This window comes from Haliotis cracherodii, unplaced genomic scaffold (genome assembly GCF_022045235.1).
Source record: "Haliotis cracherodii isolate W230 unplaced genomic scaffold, xgHalCrac1.p SCAF_5, whole genome shotgun sequence".
Lineage (NCBI taxonomy): Eukaryota > Metazoa > Mollusca > Gastropoda > Lepetellida > Haliotidae > Haliotis > Haliotis cracherodii.
Genome location: NW_027266308.1, coordinates 37,754,496 through 37,771,377, shown reverse-complemented (window position 1 = coordinate 37,771,377; position 16,882 = coordinate 37,754,496). Strand labels below are relative to the sequence as shown.

Genomic DNA, 16,882 nt, shown 5'->3' with positions numbered 1-16,882 from the left:
TAGGCAGGTAGGAAGGTTGGAATGTAGGTAGGTAGGTAGGTAGGTAGGTAGGTAGGTAGGTAGGTAGGTAGGTAGGTAGGTAGGTAGGTGGGCAGGTAGGTAGGCAGGTAGGTAGGCAGGTAGGTAGGTAGGTGGGCAGGTTGGTAGGTGGGTAGGAAGGTAGATAGGTAGGTAGGTATGTAGGTAGGTGGGCAGGTAGGTAGGTAGGTAGGTAGGTAGGTAGATAGGTAGGTAGGTGAGCAGGTAGGTAGGCAGGTAGGTAGGTAGGTGGGCAGGTAGGTAGGTAGGTAGGTGGGCAGGTAGGTAGGTAGGTAGGTATGTAGGTAGGTGGGCAGGTAGGTAGGTAGGTAGGTAGGTAGGTGGGCAGGTAGGTAGGTAGGTAGGTAGGTAGGTAGGTAGGTAGGTGGGAAGGTAGGTGGGCAGGTAGGTATGCAGGTAGGTATGTAGGTAGGAAGGTAGGTAGGTATGCAGGTAGGTAGGCAGGTAGGTAGGTAGGTGGGCAGGCAGGTAGGTAGGTAGGTAGGTAGGTAGGTAGGTAGGTAGGTGGGCAGGTAGGTAGGTAGGCAGGTAGGTAGGTAGGTGGGCAGGTAGGTAGGTAGGTAGGTAGGTGGGCAGGTAGGTAGGTAGGTGGGCAGGTAGGTAGGCAGGTAGGTAGGTAGGTAGGTAGGTAGGTAGGTAGGTAGGTAGGTAGGTAGGTAGGTAGGTAGATAGGTAGGTAGGTAGGTAGGTAGGTAGGAAGGTAGGTAGGTAGGTAGGTATGTAGGTAGGTGGGCAGGTAGGTAGGTAGGTAGGTAGGTAGGTGGGCAGGTAGGTGGGCAGGTAGGTAGGCAGGTAGGTAGGTAGGTAGGTGGGCAGGTAGATGGGCAGGTAGGCAGGTGGGCATGTAGGTAGGTAGGTGGTTAGGTGGGTGGGTGGGTATGTGGGTTGGTGGGTAGGTAGGTAGGTAGGTAGGTAGGTAGGTAGGCAGGCAGGCAGGCAGGCAGGCAGGTAGGTGGGCAGGTAGGTAGGCAGGTAGGTAGGCAGGTAGGTAGGTAGGTGGGCAGGTTGGTAGGCGGGTAGGAAGGTAGGTAGGTAGGTAGGTAGGTATGTAGGTAGGTGGGTAGGTAGGTAGGCAGGTAGGTAGGTAGGTAGGTAGGTAGGTAGGTGAGCAGGTAGGTAGGCAGGTAGGTAGGTAGGTGGGCAGGTAGGTAGGTAGGTAGGTAGGTAGGTAGGTAGGTAGGTAGGCAGGCAGGCAGGCAGGCAGGCAGGTAGGTGGGCAGGTAGGTAGGCAGGTAGGTAGGTAGGTGGGCAGGTTGGTAGGCGGGTAGGAAGGTAGGTAGGTAGGTAGGTATGTAGGTAGGTGGGTAGGTAGGTAGGCAGGTAGGTAGGTAGGTGAGCAGGTAGGTAGGCAGGTAGGTAGGTAGGTGGGCAGGTAGGTAGGTAGGTAGGTAGGTAGGTAGGTAGGTAGGTAGGTAGGTAGGTAGGTGGGCAGGTAGGTAGGTAGGTAGGTAGGTAGGTAGGTAGGTAGGTAGCTGGGCGGGTAGGTGGGTGGGTAGGTGGGCAAGCAGGTAGGTGGGTAGGTGGGGAGGCGGTTGGTGGGCAGGTAGGCAGGCAGGTAGTTTGGCAGGTAGGTGGGTAGGTAGGTAGGTAGCTTGGCGGGTAGGTGGGTGGGTAGGTTGGCAAGCAGGTAGGTGGGCAGGTAGGTAGGCAGGCAGGTAGCTGGGCAAGCAGGTAGGTGGGCAGGTAGGTAGGTGAGTAGGTAAGTAGGTAGGTGGGCAGGTAGGTGAGTGGGTAGGTGAGTGGGTAGGTAGGTTGGTGGGCAGGTAGGTGAGTGGGTAGGTGGGCAGGCAGGTAGGTGGGTGGGCAGGTATGTGAGTGGGTAGGTGGGCAGGTAGGTGGGTAGGTAGGTAGGTGGGCAGGCAGGCAGGTAGGTTGTTAGGTAGGTAGGTGGGCGGGCGGGTAGCTGGGCAAGCAGGTAGGAGGGCAGGTAGGTAGGAAGGTAGGCGGGCGGGCAGGCAGGCAGGCAGGCAGGCAGGTAGGTAGGCAGGCAGGTGGGTAGGTAGGTAGGAAGGTAGGCGGGCGGGCGGGCAGGTAGGTAGGTGGGCAGATAGGTAGATAGGTGGGCAGATAGGTAGATAGGTGGGCAGAAAGTTGGATAGGTAGGCAGGTGGGTGGGTGGGTGGGTGGGTAGGTAGGTAGGTAGGTAGGAGGGTGGGAGGGTGGCAGTGTTTTCTATAACTTACAGGCCCCTTAAATTGCCTTCACTTTTGTAATTCAAGGTAAAACACTTGGAACCTGGAATGAATCAATGATCATTGGACAGTGGTCATGATTGATGAATGAAATGAAAGATGCCCTTAACTGCACTTGATGTGCTGTAGGTACAATGAATATTATTGTGCATCCCCAGGGACCCAGTATATTCTTTTTCTGCATCCGTTCTCAACATTTGTGCACACCGGCTGCACATTTGTACATTGCATATAACCTTGGGGTGGGTAGGTGGGTAGGTAGGCAGGGTGGCAGGTAGGTATATTTTTCATCCTGGCAATTCCACAGTAAAAGAAAATTATGTTTTTTCTTAAGTACACTATATAAATTTTCCATTTTTGACCTTCTCACTCCTTTCACAGTAAAACTACAGCACTAAGTGTTTTTGTTTGTTTTTTAACGCAGCACTCAGCAATATTCCAGCTATATGACGGCGGTCTGTAAATAATCCAGTCTGGGCCAGACAATCCAGTGATTGACATCATTAGCATCGATCAACACAGTTGGGATACAATGACATGCATCAACCAAGTCAGTGAGCATGACCACCCCATTAGTCACCTCTTACAACAAGCATAGTTGCCTCTTACAGCTAGCATGGGTTGCTGAAGGCCTATTCTTACTTACATGAAGTTACCTGAACTACCCCCTTGTTAAGCTTCAGGCAACAGTCAGGTCACAAAACTTACATCAAAGACATCACACAGTAAATAGGCCATAAATCAGCCCATATATTTTACTTCTTTAAAAGTGATATCTACTGTAGATCCCATCACAATTTTTTCTATTAAAAAATATGAACCGTCTTCTTCTCCAGCATTGAATTCTCTTCCAATAATTGGATCTGTCAAAAGTGCATACACAATATCACCAAAGGAGGTTGCGCCAAGCAATGATGTGAGGTGCTTTTTGTAGCAACGTATCTATACCCTGCTGCCAACTTGTACTTATGGTGCATATAGACCCTACGCTGGAGATCAGTCATCAATGTACACTGCCTTTAGTTTAAAGGGACAGTACCTGTGTGTATTTAAATCATGCATGAATGAATTTCCCAGTGTGACGTCACATGCCCAATTCAACAGAGCTCAGCACAATAAAGCCAACAAGGCAAGCGCTGCACAGAGTAAACTGGCTTCGGTCTTATTTGTTTTAATGGAGGCAAATTGGAGAGAAAGTTTGTGTGTTTACCTTACGGATAAAGTACTAAATACTAATTGCCAGCTTGGTTTGATTAGAAGCCAGTGTTTTTCAAAGCCTAGATTACAAAACTATGCCTTGGTCATATATCACTCTCCTACCCAGGGTTCCTTGCAACCAGCCTAGAACCTCTGTCACATCGTCAAATCTTGCACTGTCCATTCACATGTTTTTCATCGGTTTCATTTTAAATGAGACTACACATTTAGATAAACATACGTCATGAAATGTTTAACTTTCATTGATAAAATATCCAAAAACGTAAAAAACTATTTACATTTATATAAACTCTATCAGCTAACAGCTATTGTTTACAAACAAAGCTTGTCCATTTAAAGGAAACAAATAATAACAATCTATTGTCAAAAATGAAGAACGTAAGTGGGAGATCTATTGTCAACAATGTGGAACGTAGATGGGAGATCTATATTGTCAATGTAGAACATAGATGGGAGATCTATTGTCAACAATGTGGAACATAGATGGGAGATCTATATTGTCAATGTAGAACATAGATGGGAGATCTATTGTCAACCATGTAGAACATAGATGAAAGATCTATTGTCAACAATGTGGAATGTAGATGGGAGATCTATTGTCAACCATGTAGAACATAGATGGGAGATCTATTGTCAACCATGTAGAACATAGATGGGAGATCTATTGTCAACCATGTAGAACATAGATGGGAGATCTATCATAAACAATGTAGAACATAGATGGGAGATCTATTGTCAACCATGTAGAACATAGATGGGAGATCTTTATTGTCAATGTAGAACAAAGATGGGAGATCTATTGTCAACAATGTAGAACATAGATGGGAGATCTATCGTCAACAATGTAGAACATAGATGGAAGATCTATTGTCAACCACGTAGAACATAGATGGAAGATCTATTGTCAACAATGTAGAACAAAGATGGCAGATCTATTCTCAACAATGTTGAACATAGATTGGCTTTCCATTGTCTATTGTAGATATTACTTGAAAGGTCAGTATCTTCTTTGCAGGGTTATATAAGTAATGATCAGTAAATATTTATATTTTGCATGTTGTGTAAATGATAACTTAACAATATGGGGGCTTCACACATTGTACCAGTGGGATTTTCGTTGTGACAGAAGAACACTTTAACCACTAGACTACCCTGGCATATAATAAGCAAAAATAACTAATATAGTATCACTAGTTAAACAAGGAAAATATCATTTTAGTTTCCTGATAAAGTCAACTAAATATGTATAATAGTAGTGTATCAAGTTGCTGATTATTTCTTTACAGTGTTAACATGAACAATACATGTATGCCATGTTATTTGATGCTGTTACAGTAAACCTCATCATGCAATTAAAGTAGGTATGTCATGGTTGATGTACTTACACCACTCCAGGTCTTAAATCTCCTGGCATTTGGCCCCCAGGATTATATTATCCCATACAACTCTTGTCAGGCCCACATTAAACAACGTCCATTTTGAATGAAGAATCACATAATGTCAGCGAGAAGCAGTAGAGCATTTCGATCGTCCATATGTAGTTTATCCTCAAGGGACGCTGTAAAAGCTTTCATCAGTGTAGGGTTACTTACGCAGGGCATATACCATCATATTTTCATAAATAACTGATAGAGTGTAACTAGAAGACAAACTAATACCGGGAGCTGTTTAGAAATGTCATTATGCCCATCGGTTTTCATACTCAAATAACATAACAACAAGAACTTTGCTTTCATATGCAGCCAAACCAGAAAGATTTATTTCACTGTCACAATCTTTAAGTGCTCAGGAGACATACCTTAATAATCTTATTCTATATTAAATAAAATCAGTATCGGTACAAATATTTAATCAACCGGCATAGCATCCAAATAAACGGCTTTTCAAATTTCCCTGTAATTATTCACAAGCCTTGGGATAGCATAGTAATCACACACACATAAACAATATCAGTTGAATGATCTCACTGTGTAACATTTAGACAAGTTGTTGTTTGAGTTGAACATTGTTAAACAGTGCACTCCTATCCTTGCTTTATAAAACGTTTTGGTCACATGTGGTTTATGCAACACTTCCTGAGAGGTGTGGCAACTTATTCACACATACATTTTTTGTCACATTTTTAGTTCCTTCGCCCTCTTTCTTTCAAATTATATATATCTTCAATGCTTGCTAGATCTATCAATTAAAGACAACAGCTTTGCAATATTATCCTTCATTGATAAATTGTACATAACAATAACATGATGAAAATTGCCCTCAGGCAAAAAAAAATCAACACTGGCATTAATCTTCGTTTACGGTTCATTAATTATCCTTATAAATTACAAGTATACAATTAAATATATAAATGAATTCATTAATTTCAATCTGGAGAATTCCCTGAATAATTGATGATGTCATTGGGACACCTCCAGCTTAATGTACCTCTATCAAAAAACAGCTCACAGTCTTAGTGAAGATTTCTGTCAAACGATAACATTGTGAATGTGTTTAAGACAACATCAAGAAAAACTCTAATGGCAGTTATAATTTATCTCTGTTACAAAAGATGTCACTGTCTCAGCTAAGACGTGTCGTAAGTGAGATAACTATGCCATAGGTTAAGACAGCTTAAAGAGTAACTCTTATGGCACTCATACTTTTATCGCAAGTAGCTAAACGCCTACGAGAATTGGCCGCCTGCATACAAACTATATTTTGTTTCTCGTGGGTTGATAAACTTAACGCACCAGCTCATCGCTGACGTACCTCCAGTCTATTTCATTATCCTCCGGAAACAAAGTAACACGAGGCAAGAGGTGGACATGAAAAACACTCCCTGAACACCGGATAACTATCGCGGTAAACAATTTTGTATTTTACCTTATGATCAAAGTAATACACCTTTTGCACCTGGCCTTGTAATACTGAAAAAAATACGACCAACAAGTTTCTGGCTATAAAAGCCACAGCTAGACATTATATAAAAGATAGGTTTTGAAATTTACATATACTGTAAACTAAATAGGTCAGATGACAGATATACTCCAACTGTGTCAGCCACTATCCTATTACAATAGTTGGCATAACCTTCAATAAAGGAGTCCTCGGTCTCAGAGGTCTCGTATCGGAGTGAAGATCTGATTTTAATGAGATTGGCTTCCCACAAGCCTTGGTGCAAGTCACTGGAGTGTGCCAACACACTGGATCATCCAAGCCAGTACTAAAGCGGTCACGGTCAAATGGTTTGTCCACTCAGTACAGACACCAAATCCCCATCACTCAAAAGACAAGAGATTGCAACAATATTCCCTGAAGTTGTACAGATAAAGATACGTCAAATTCTTAGTAATTATAATGAGCAAACATTATTTCTAGTTTGTAAATTCTTATATTATGCTCACAAAATAAATAATGATAAATTCTGTGCCCTGTAAATGTCATGCTCACATGTCTGTATTTTGGGCCATTGGCCTTTTACTGAATAAACATGTCTGTCTGTCTGTCTGTCTGTCTGTCTGTTCATCCATAGAACTCGTCTTACTTCATCACTCCAACTTCTAAATGCCACTGAAAGAAGTTGTCTGTCTGTCTGTCTGTCTGTCTGAAATTGTACAGATTAAGATACCACGTGGAACTACAGCTGGACCCGGTTATCTCAAGATCCGTCATCTTGAATGTGCCGATATTTCAAACCTATTCTCAGGTCTTGATTGCCTCACTTTAGAAATACATATATTTCTGACGGCTTACTTTGAAATTAAAATAAAAATACATAGCTCTATCTCGATCCTTGAACTTGGTCACAACTTTGACTTTACAATAGAATTTTGTACCTTAATCTCAAAGTTAACATTTGCACATCAACAGTTTTGAGAAGCACTAATAAGCATCTCACATAATAGAGTTTGTTTGTTTGTTTGTTTGTTTGTTTATTTGTTGTTTAACGCCACACTCAGCAATATTCAAGCCACATAATAGTGAGCAATTCTAGATATATCTACTACCTTTCCTCACACAATTGTCTGGCATTGCTGTAAAAGTGCTGTGCAAGACGAACAAATTGTTCAACCAATTCCATACCTACCTTTTAATCCACTTATAAAGGTAATCTTTATTGACAAACAAAACATAAGATGACATGAGTATCTCGATTGTCCCGATATCTCGAAGTTACGACACGGTCACCAGCGTAAGAAATTTCCACTAGTCCTATAGTCCTTCCCAAACTGCCCAATAGTTAGGGTATCATAAGGACTAGTAGAAATTTGCCCTTTGTAAGGGTTTTGCTCACAGGCCCTTATGTCATGGCTTAATTATTTCTAGCTCAAATGATCTCACGAGTGTCAGAATTGCACTATCCTATTATACCTATACAGGGGCAGTCGGGTGTCTCCTGATGTCAATGGCTTCTTGTAGTTTTCTTTATCGCCAGTTGTTGTTGGTAGACAAGACTTTGGTGGCTTCCTACATGATGTTATGGTTTGGGTTCTTTGAGATGTGTTCGGAAATAGTGGATTTCAGGTCGAGTTTGTTAACAGACCATACATCATGTGGGAAGCCACCAAAGTCCTGTCTTCATGTTGTCCTTTCATGTAAGGGGCGGTCGGGTAGCCTAGTGGTTAAAGCGTTCGCTCGCCACGCCGAGGACCCAGGTTCGATTCCTGACATGGGTACAATGTGTGAAGCCCATTTCTGGTGTCCCCCGCCGTGATATTGCTGGAATATTGCTAACAGCGGCGTAAAACCATATTCACTCACTCACTCACTTATACCTATACACTAGGACAGTGCAGTTGTGACACCCGTGATTGCTCTAGAAATACTTAAGCAGCGACAGAAGGGTCTGTGGTTGTGCTATGTGTTATCATTATATTTTTAGGACTAGTGGGCTAAAACTGTTAGTTTCTATTGGTGGGTTCCGCTCGGTCCCAACTGTGTTATATTTCCTATGAGACAACATGCATATGCTACCTGCTACATGTGTGCCCATCCTGATGCACAGCAGCAACAGTTGAATGTACTATCATGGACAGTTATGGGTGAACAAAACCGTCCAAATGGCGTGCTGGATTTCTTGGGGAAATTAGTCAGCAAAGAGCCGGAGTCACAGGAGACTAATCACAATTTTATTTACGAGAACAATTAACAATGAACAATTTACAATTACTTAGAAAATAGCTGAGGGTGCCACAGAAATAAAATAGTTCAAGGTAATCTATAAGACTATGTAGACATATCTTTTGTCTGGGAGATGGGATCTTGATACCTTAGGCTAGCATTTATCTAAAAGCTTCAAATCAATTAAACTATGTAGACGTAACGCTTGTTTTATTGAATAGTATGTCTAGGAGATGCGCTCCCATTACCTTAGTCTAGCATCTGTCTAAAAAGCTATAACTGAAACTACTGATATTTTATATATGCATTTCAACTGATGATAAGTATTACTTGCTAAACTATAATATGAAATGATGATAACTCATAAAAGCACTTGATGTGGATCTAATTATTATAGGATAACTTAGTATAAATGTTACACCATGATAGTACACCAACAACTGCCAGAGTCTTGTGATGCTGCACAATGTGAGAAGACCATTACTTGCTTTATGTTCATCCATGTGACCAGAGAATGAGGACTACGCGAAGGATCAATGGTAACGATGTGATAACACTGACTGGAACTGGATTAATATGACATATATCATACCAATGTGATGGTCATGTAAGCCAGCTGTGCCTTATACCGAGCTGCCATCGACGTGCAGGACATGTTATAGTGCTGTTTCTTCTGTTCAGCTGAACACATTCCAATATCTTCTGTTTGTAAGCTTGTTTCGCCTTACATCAAGTTACGATTGAGGTGTCGGCATGTTATGGAATTGTATGCTTTGTTAACTTGTACACATCAATATGTTTGGTTCATGTGCACATGGTGCCTCATACAGAGTGACCATTGATGCCAGCATGTTATAGAGCTATGTCTCCTTTTCATATGTATATGTTGCTGTATACAGTGAGTGAGTGAGTGAGTGAGTGAGTGAGTGAGTGAGTGAGTGAGTGAGTGAGTGAGTGAGTGAGTGAGTGAGTGAGTGAGTGAGTGAGTGAGTGTGGTTCTGAGTGAGTGAGTGAGTGAGTGAGTGTGGTGCTGACAAACCTAGAAACATAATCGGGGCGAACCGGGATTCGAACCCACAATCATAGGTTTCAGGCATGACCAAGGGATGCAACTCTGCACAGCAAATTGCGGTGCCTTAGACGACTGGGCCACCCGTTCCCCCTGCTGTATACAGAGTGACAGTTGATGTGTTGAGGAATATCACTTGTCCATATGCACATGCAGCCTTATACAGTGGGTGAGTGAGTGGGGCTTTTTGGTGAGTGAGTGAGTGAGTGAGTGAGTGAGTGAGTGAGTGAGGTTTTTTAGCCGCTTTTACCAATATCCCATCAATATCACATCGGGGGACACCAGAAATGGGCTTCACACATTGTACCCATGTCGGGAATCAAACTTCGGTCTTCGGCTGACGAGCAAACACTTTAACCACTAGGCTACCCGACCACCCTCAGCCTCATACAGAGTGTTGTAGAGTCACACCTTCTGTTCATGATGGTTTGACTGAATCCTAATTAGCAAATAGCTCACATTCAGTCTGTTTGGAATGTGATCCCTTATCCGTATATATAAACTATGCTATCACAATATATAATTTAAGCATGTATCAGGGCCTAAGGAGATGTCCCTAGGTCTTTTTTCAGATACATTATGTATTGAAGTAAAATATCTAATTTTAGTAAGATTGATTATCTTAAACTGCATTTTGTGGAAATGTTTCAGCAACTATGTAAACAAAACCACTTTCTTGGATTTAATAAGATTTTCAATGAATCTGACAACTGGAAAATGTTTAAAATATTAAACATAACCTTATGTATGCTAACAAAACTAAACTAAACACAACATTTCATTGTGTGCCCATATCTAATTATATTCACAATTCACAACCAGACTCAATTAAATCCCCTGGCACAAAGGAAACCATGTAATGAATAACAACATTATATTTCTGTATAGGTGTAGACACAATGTGGCTGTTATTTCCTTGGCTCTTAATTAGGCTGTCAGCATAATGAACCAGTGTGTTGTCTGAATAATACCAATAACTGGTACTCGGCAAACTGGAAGTAAAAATAATTAGTGCCTCAATACTGTAGCTCACCTGGATATGAAGTCAACAGTTTAAATGTTAACAAAGACATCCACTTAACAGGAATTGCTATCAACTTCATATTAAACTATTTTCTCCAGGATACTGAGGACTAAAGCCTAATAAAAAAATAATTTCGACAGATGCTCCGATATTATCAAAAGAATATGCACATGTAGCGGCCATAAAATGTCCGAGTCCCGTAATGGGATTAGAACCATGGACCTCCTGATCAGAGGTCTGATACCTTGTCCACATGGCCAAAGAGGTTAACCCCGTTAGCAAGCTGACAAGGTAAGGATGTCATCTGTGGGACGACTCCATGCCCTGCTACATACTCCCCCGTCAACAGAAGGCACGTCCCGGGCTGCATAATAGGGTACTGAGACTTATCTTGCCAAATTTAATATGAACGTACTCAGCCCCACGTTGGGCGCCAATGTAGCAGCAATAAAATGTCCAAGTCTCGTAATGGGATTCGAACCATGGACCTTCTGATCAGAGCTCTGATGCCTTGTCCACATGACCAAAGAGGTTAACCCCATCAGCAAGCTGACAAGGTAAGGATGTCATCTGTGGGCAACTCCACGCCCTGCTACACACACATGCAAGTGTTTTCTTAAAAAAATGGATTTAAACCTTGACCCTTCGTATTTGAGGTCCTCCCTCACTGCCGGATCCAACAGGCTGGATCAGTTACTGGATGCAGTTGAATGTTGGAGGGCTTCATGCTCGTCAACTTTCCGATATCTGGCCAACCAATTTAATTACTCAGATCACAGACTCACTCAGGTAGAACCATGGGGTAAAGGATGAAAACATGGACCTAACATCAGATAGGGAAGAGAATATATGGATGTCAACTTTTTAATCATAAAGAACCACGTTTTGGAGTATATGCTTACTCCTTCATCAGGTGAATGAAGGAGTAAGTAAGCATGTACTCCGAAACTTTGTGTTCCTCGTAATAAAGAAGTTGACATCCATAAATTCTCTTCCATATGCGTATCACTTCTAAATGCCTTTCAAAGACCAAACATCAGATGTTCATAAATTAAATTTAAGGCTTTATTAACTGGCAGAGATTACAAACAAATAGTATTACATTGCAATAATTAAATCTTCATTGTGTTCATCGAAATTCCTGCATTCTGATCAGCTGAATTGGTCACGTGTTATTGCATTCATTTCCCAATGAATGTAAAAAATGAAGCCGCGCCCAATAAGGCGCACTACTTTTATTACTTCGGAATGTTGGGGAATCCCAATATTCACGGAAGTAATCAGGTAATCAGGGAAGTAATGTTTGAATTTGGTGGTAACTGACCATGTTATTTGAAACAGCCGCCTTCTCCCGAACATATTTCTTACGGTTCGTTACAGTCTGACTGATGCAGGTCTTTTCGCCTCTTCCCTTAATTGACAGGTCCAGTGAACATTGTTTTTATCCTGCTCTCCGTTGATTGGCTACTGACTGTGTAGGCGTGTCAAGTTATGTGCATAAATTAAATGATCACCTGGTTCATGTCTTGCCACAGTATGCATTCCTACACCTGGAATGTTTATCAATCTCGTCATTATTTTGTCTGTTTTGATATATACAACTGTTTTTGGTTAAACCATTGTAGATAAAACATGTTTTATGTTGTCGAATTCGCAGATTCTTACAGTTTGCACATAAGTTTTTTTATTCATACGTCAATGAACTGTAAAAAATACACAGTCAATCCTTAAATAACTACCATTAGGTTTGATCGAAAAGTGTGGGCAGAAACAGAGGAAGGGGAACAGCTCATATTTCATCAGTGTTAGTTTTGAGCAACTTCACTGGCTGACTGTAGCTTTTTTTTAAGTTGGTTTACAGACTTTCCCCAATCATATTCAGGTCGGTAGGGGAATTGTTTTTAAATAAATACTACTCTAACAGAACAAGGCAAGTTACCCTGATGTGACTGGAGTCAACACTGCATTGTCATGAAAATCATTACAGAACATAGAGATACCTTCAGCAGTGTAGTAAGTTCTGACAGCAAAGATGCATTGGAACATTTCTAGAAATATTTTCATTCTAATACACTCTCACTAATTCTCACTGGTGGCAGTGATGAAAATATTTTCTTAAAATGATAATTTTTATATTATTTATTTTTTATTTTCTCAGTGTTTTGAGTCAGAGGATCCGTAAACCACATATAAAAATAAAAAATAAAAAAGGCCTGTCGAAAAAAAGATTTCCCTAAAGATGCTGTTTTCTGACCAGTTCAGTTCTAAATGATGACAGCGCACCAGTTTATATGAAGCCGGCCATTGCTTTTATCATTACTAGAGAACAGCAGCTTCCAGCGCCAAGTAGAAAAAGAGTTGGCAGAACACTCAGTTGCATGTCCAAGGCTTTGAAACTCAATCCATAAGACCTCAAATGCACCCAAACAACATAATCGTCATTTTAAATGTCTTTCACAAATTCGAGCATCCAAGTAATACAAAAAGTTTGGCCGTATATTCTTAATAAAACAGCAGTAATGTCTTATATTTATCCAGTTTACAAACTTGTTAAACTCTTTCCAGTATTGTAACACAATAAATATCATGTCTGTGGGTCATATGGAGGATTAATACTTCAGATAGTCCCTCACTCTAGGTCCTATTATGTAAGTTAGGAGAGTCTTTCGGTACTATAACAGACCCCATCATCACCATAATACCATCAGACATCCCCTCCAACTGCTGACCAGGAACAATGGACAATCCACAATCCATGAGAGGCAACAAACCGATCAAATCACTCCTCTTACCTAAAAATATCACTTCAGTTTCTGCACCCATTATGAAATTGATTTTCCTAATTTGTGCAGAATGGAATCATGAACCTAGATTTGCCAGACGAGAGGAACAGCAGCCTCATTTTAAAAGCAACCACCCTACGCCTCCCATCGGAAGCTGATCAATCAGACTGGCATCCTGTCAATGCTATAAAATGTCAGTTGTGAAAGAGCTCACTCACATCCCATCATGCATCCCATTCAGCAATATATCCCAGCATTGAATTGACGAATTGGGCAGCAATTATTTGACTTTGTTCAAATGATTTACCGAATCCTTTGTTGATGATTCAAATCAGCTAACAATACTTTTTCAATATTGAACCTCTTAGGAACCTCAATGATATTTTTTTGTTCAATTTGCCTTCAAAGAGAAGAATTTGACAGATACTGAAGTGTATTTTATTGGCAATCCTGTTCGGGGGTAATACAGTGATCCCTCGCTACAATGCCACCTTTGGGGACCAAATAGTTGATGAGTGTCATAGACGATCAGTGGCTAACAAGGATGGAGTCATAGCGGTAGCTAGATGACAGCATAACAGTACAACTAAACATGATCTATGCTGCATGTTGCATATCAGAGTTTGAAAAAAGATTACAATATAGTCGTTGTTTATGATTCAAAGTGCAAAAAAAATTATCGTGTTTTATAAGCAGTAAAAAACTACATCATATCCCTTCAGCGAATTCAGGTGAACAAACAGGTATAACAAACTTGGTCATTAAAAATTTGAGAATTGAGATTAAACATCACTAGACATCATGTTTTACCATTTGAATTGTATTTCCTCCTCTCCTAGTCATTTTTTTTGTAGCAACATGTAGCAAGGGAAGTAACTCTGGACGAAAATATTTTACGGAACCACTTTTTGGAACACAAGACTTGACAACTATCTCACAGATATACATGCCAAGTTTCATTCATGTAACATCATTAGTTTCAGAGAAAAGTTGACCCCATTGCTGACACCATGCTCTAAGATGAAAAGCACAGAGCAAGGGCCAGAATTCTTTAAAAAATGAATTTAAGCAAAGACGTATGTATATATCTCTATATGTCTTTGATTTAAGACACCAATTTTCGAACACATTTAAGATCATGACCAGTAACAGAAGTGTGTAAAATTTCATTTCTCTAACTGAAATAGTTTTTGGGTAAATTTGACAAGCAGATGAATGGGCAGAAAGACAGACAGGACAGACGGACAGACAAACTCCGTTTCTGTATCCCCTGCCCCAGTTTGTGGAGGGGGACAAAAATAGATTTCCTTAACTTTGACGCCATAACAGATCCCAGTCCCCTGACGCCTCTAGTCATCCTCCTCAAGTTTCAATTTCATCCCTGAGGAGTAGTGGATCGACGATCATGATGTCAATCACTGCATTGTCTGATCCAGACTCGATTACTTACAGACCGACGTCATATAGCTGGAATATTGCTGCGTGTGGCGTTAAACAACAAACAAACAAACAAATCGGAGGAGTAGTAGAACACTTCTGGACAGACAAATGACAGATGGACAAGACACAACAACAAACAAGTTAAGACATCTTGTAAAGGTTTAGCATAATGGACCCTTGTTCTCAGTAAGCAAACAATCAAATGCCTCCACATTTTGAAGAAAATGTTGGAAAGAGATTGAATGATTGATTGATTTTTAAGGGTCTCTGAGATCTACTTTTACAAAACATGTTGCATGACATCCATCTGTTAAAAACTTTCTCCATCACTAAGGGAACATTCAGATGGATCTAATTCCACACACAACCTACATAACACCCGACATCCATCTGTTTCATGTATTTTACATCACTGGGGAGAGGATTCGGTTGTTTCTATGCATTTAGATGTGTTTATTTCATGCAAGTCGGCACATCATGTGACTGAGAAACGATTTCCTCTGTGCTCTGCACATAAACCAGCTCCAGATCCTCATTACAGTACACTCAGCACTGGGAGTACATGGACTTTATGTCACAACTGATAGCTACATCCAATTTTAATATTGTTAAATAAGTTACTCTGAGTTAGCTTCAAGTTGGTTCTCAAATAAAGGGCCAAAAATGATTTACCGTATTCGACGTAATAAGCTCTCTGCTCTAATAAGCGGTACACGTATATGCTAATATATTGGCAAGTGAACAATCCCATTAGCACCCCTTCCGATTGATCAATGTACACAATACTTATGTATTCGTGTATAATATGCACTCATGTGTTTTATGCACCCTTAATTACGGGCAATTAAATTCTAGAAAAATACATCTGTTGTTTATAATATGCACAGACCTTTCTTTTGTATCATTTAAGGTTGTCAGCATAAACCATGAAATTTACCATCTTTCAACTCTTTTCACCAAAACTATATTTTAATAAGAGCCCCCTATTTCTAATTTAGAGAGTGCCCTGGGCGCTTATTATGTCGAATATGGTAATGATATTTAAGATGACATTCTAATTATGTTGTCTAAGTACTCTGTGTGTGTGTGTGCGTGTGTGTTTTCTGTCTTATTGACACAATCAGCTATATACATCTCTAAGACGGTGGCGTGTAAATCATTCTGGACTTCAGAATCCTGTGATTGATTTTGTAAGCATCAATCCATGACATCGGGTACAATATCACGCAATCGACCAAGTGACTGAGCCTGCTGATCACCTGATCTTCAGCCGCCTTTTACAACAAGCACCGGTTGCTGGAGACATAGCCCAGAATCCTCACAGGAGCTAATGACTATTGTCATTATATAAGCATGCAGTAGCAATTTTCTGAATCAGGCTGGACAGGATAATTAATGATTATGTCTAACTGAGGATCCACGTAAAAACAAACAGTCAGTTCTTCTGTATATCATGCTAAACTGACAACAAAAATGTTTCCAAAGTCAAGCTCAGTTGGTGCAGGAATTACAAATAGGCACACAGACAAATAAACATACATCACACATCGGTACTGTAGCTGAGCTGTAGCACTGAGTGCAGGATGTTCGGTAGACTGTCTTACAGTCCCTGAACCACATTATTTTCTCTTCCGCCCAGCCCTTACTATAATGCTGTAGTCCTAAACAAAGCAAGTCTAGATTTTCCACACGTTTAGGATCTCTGAAGCTCCTATCTCACTGGGGCACCTGTTCAGTTTAGATAGAGTTAATTGTCTCTTATCAAAATTCTATATTTTGAGAGACTCAGCGTTACTCTACTGTTCAAATTAAATAGAGCTAAAGGGGCAGTAATCTCTGGCTTCTTCCCAGCTGTCTGACACTGCCCGCTAGGGCTCACCAGCTGCCACATTTCTGAAGACTGGTTACCCGTGATCTACGAAGATTTCGATATTACAAAGGTCACATGTAAATTAATTTCTCCAACCCTAACAAACACATAAAAAGAATGGTGGAAGCTCATCGGATGTCATTG

At 40.8% G+C, this 16,882-nt stretch overlaps 1 protein-coding gene across 2 annotated transcripts in view; it reads right to left on the bottom strand.

The window, feature by feature from the left end:
• The window catches only part of LOC139443407 (uncharacterized), a 167,006-nt gene that overhangs the window by 107,684 nt on the left and 42,440 nt on the right, over positions 1 to 16,882 (bottom strand). The gene's annotated exons all lie outside the window — the stretch shown is intronic.